The following is a 2,957-nucleotide window of genomic DNA, read 5'->3' as shown; positions in this document are numbered from 1 at the left end:
ATTTCCCAATTAGATCTTTTAAGGTATTTTAATTAAATAATATTTCCCCCTTACCTTCCCATTTGTGACAATAACTTCACTACACTGCATATTATACATCATACTTATATTACTGATCTTAAAATATATATAATGTAATATTTATATCTATAATGATATTTCTATTACTATAATATAACTTATAAGGAGATGAAAATATAGAAATACATGTATATAGAATTGAATATCTGTGGATACACATATAAATCATTGAATATTTAATATATAACAACATTAATTTCATGAATAATATCAGGGCTGGGGATTTAGCTCAGCAGTATAAGTGCATGTTTGGTGAACAAGAGGTCATGAGTTTGATCCATAGTAACAAAAAAAAAAAGAATTTCATATATAGTATCAGTGTATGTTTCTTAAGTTTTGTTTATGAGAATACTTTTAAAATTGTAAATATATAACTAAAGTTGGTAATACTTATATAAAACACTAAAATTTTTCATTTATTAGGGGTTATATAGAAGAAAATTCATTCTTAAAAAGTTTTACTTAAAAGTAGAATTGTTGATATTTATTCTTTAATTTGTCTCATTCATGATACAATTTTCATAAACTATTTTTAATAAAGTGAAATGATTCTCAAAATGTTGATGTAAATACCAAATATTTGAATAAGTGTTAGTGACTATGTTTTGAAAACTTTAAATTTTTTAAATTTATCTTCATCATTACACCAAGTGTCGTACTGCACATAGAGTAGGCACTTTACATGAAAGTTAACAATTTGGGGAGCACTTTTTAAAAAGATTATTTGATCATATTTGTGTAATTAAAATAATTGCATTTATTTCAATTTCAATTGCAGCACAATTGTTCCCATCCATTACAGTAATATGGAATAAAATAAATACTCTGTTCTTCTAATAATGTGGTTTTACATCAACTTACATCCTCCAATATTCACTATATACATTCTGTTGGATGATTTTATACTTCTGTCATTTAATTTCAGAGAATATCCAGTGAGGACATGGAAAAGAAAAATGTATCCCTGATGACAGAATTTGTTCTCACAGGACTTACAGATCATCAAGGGCTGCAGGTCCCCCTGTTCCTAGTGTTCTTGGTGATATACCTCATCACCATCGTGGGGAACCTTGGTCTGATAGTGTTCATCTGGAATGACCCTCATCTTCACACCCCCATGTACTTATTCCTTGGCAGTCTAGCCTTTGTGAATGCATGAGTAACTTCTACAGTGACTCCCAATGTGCTGGTCAACTTGATAGCCAAGAGCAAGTTGATGTCTCTCTCTGAATGCATGATACAGTTTTTTTGCTTTTGCATTTGGTGGAACTACAGAACGCTTTCTTTTAGGAACAATGGCTTATGATCACTATATTGCCATATGCAAACCTTTACTCTTATTATGTCCAACAGAGTATATATTCGCCTGTTAGTTTTATCATTTGTAGGTGGTTTTCTTCATTCTTTAATTCACAAAGGGATTTTACTCAGATTAACTTTCTGTAATTCTAACATAATACATCACTTTTATTGTGGCATTATACCATTATTTAAGATTTCCTGTACTGATCCTTCTATTAATTTTCTAATGGTATTTATTTTGTCTGGTTCAATTCAAGTATTCACCATTGTGGTCGTTCTTGTTTCTTATACACTAGTTGTTTTTACAATTTTAAAAAAGAACTCTCTCAAAGGCCTAAGGAAAGCTTTCTCCACCTGTGGAGCCCATCTCTTGTCTGTGTCTTTCTACTACAGCCCCCTTCTCTTCATGTATGTGCTCCCTGCGTCTCAACAAACAGATGGTCAAGGTATGATGGATTCTCTATTTTACATGGTACTAATCCCTGTATTAAATCCAATTATCTACAGTCTGAGAAACAAACAAGTAATAGATTCACTGACAAAGGTGTTAAAGAGAAATATTTAGATCTCCTATGTAATATGTCTGGTCTATTTTGATATATAGCTGCTATCTGAGCATGGTGTTGCATGCCAGTAGCCTCTAATGTCAGCATTGGGAGACTAAGGCAAGAGGATTGCTATGAGTTCCAGGTCATCATGAACTATGTCTTGAGACCCTGTCTGAAAAAAAAAAAAAAAAAGGAAATAACCAAGCCGAGAAGTTGCTACAGAAAATTTCTAGTTATATATGTGTATGTTTGGGGAAGTGTTCAGAGATTTTTGCAATTAAAATTGTCCTGCTTCTCCTTTTTTCTCTGATTAAATAGGTCTATACAACAATTTAATGATTTATGGAGATACAAATATAACTCTCAAAGTGTTAAAATTATGTTTTATTTTACAACATAAAATTTTATCAAGTTACATGAAATAAACTAGAAGACAAATGATATTTCACGAGCAGATATATTTTCTGTGTGGCTTTATTAATGCATTAGGTACTAAAATAGCATAATTTCTTTTCAAATGGTTTAGGAAGATAAATAACACATCTGACAGAGTTGGATAGCCTGGGACTCGTATTATACTGGCTCCAGTTTGTGGGTTTTTGTTTGGTTGAACAGTTGAAAATCTCAGAAAACCTATTCAACCTTTAAATTTCCTTTTCTGATTTTATTGGAAAATGGTGAACTTTACTTCTTGTAGCAATGCACCTACTTTTTCATAATGGGTTGTACACATAAATTGGAATGCAGCCATGAAAAATAAGAGACTGTGAAGGCAGGGCCAAACTCTAAGAGCACACTTAGCTCATTCTGCTATTGTGAATAATGACAAGGGGCTTGCTGACTCACTTTTTAAATGATTTCTTTGAAGGCTTTATTTGGATAATACTAGGCAAAGTGTAAAATTTTAGTAATTTAGAGAGTGAGCAGGTGATATGGATAATTAAGTTATTATGTATGTGGAGAAAAAAGTGGCAGAATTAAACAGGAAATTGTCTCAATATTTTAGAAATTGAACAAGTCAGTAAT

At 31.3% G+C, this 2,957-nt stretch overlaps 1 pseudogene; it reads left to right on the top strand.

The window, feature by feature from the left end:
- Window positions 1-1,015: 1,015 nt before the first annotated feature.
- LOC100731609 (olfactory receptor 5H18-like) lies at window positions 1,016-1,948 on the top strand (annotated as a pseudogene).
- The last annotated feature ends 1,009 nt before the right edge of the window (window positions 1,949-2,957 follow it).

Source organism: Cavia porcellus, unplaced genomic scaffold, assembly GCF_034190915.1.
Source record: "Cavia porcellus strain 051 isolate PalLab524CR breed Dunkin Hartley unplaced genomic scaffold, mCavPor4.1 scaffold_34, whole genome shotgun sequence".
Classification (NCBI taxonomy): domain Eukaryota; kingdom Metazoa; phylum Chordata; class Mammalia; order Rodentia; family Caviidae; genus Cavia; species Cavia porcellus.
Note: the sequence above shows the minus strand (reverse complement) of the source record. Positions and strands in the feature narration are given on the sequence as shown.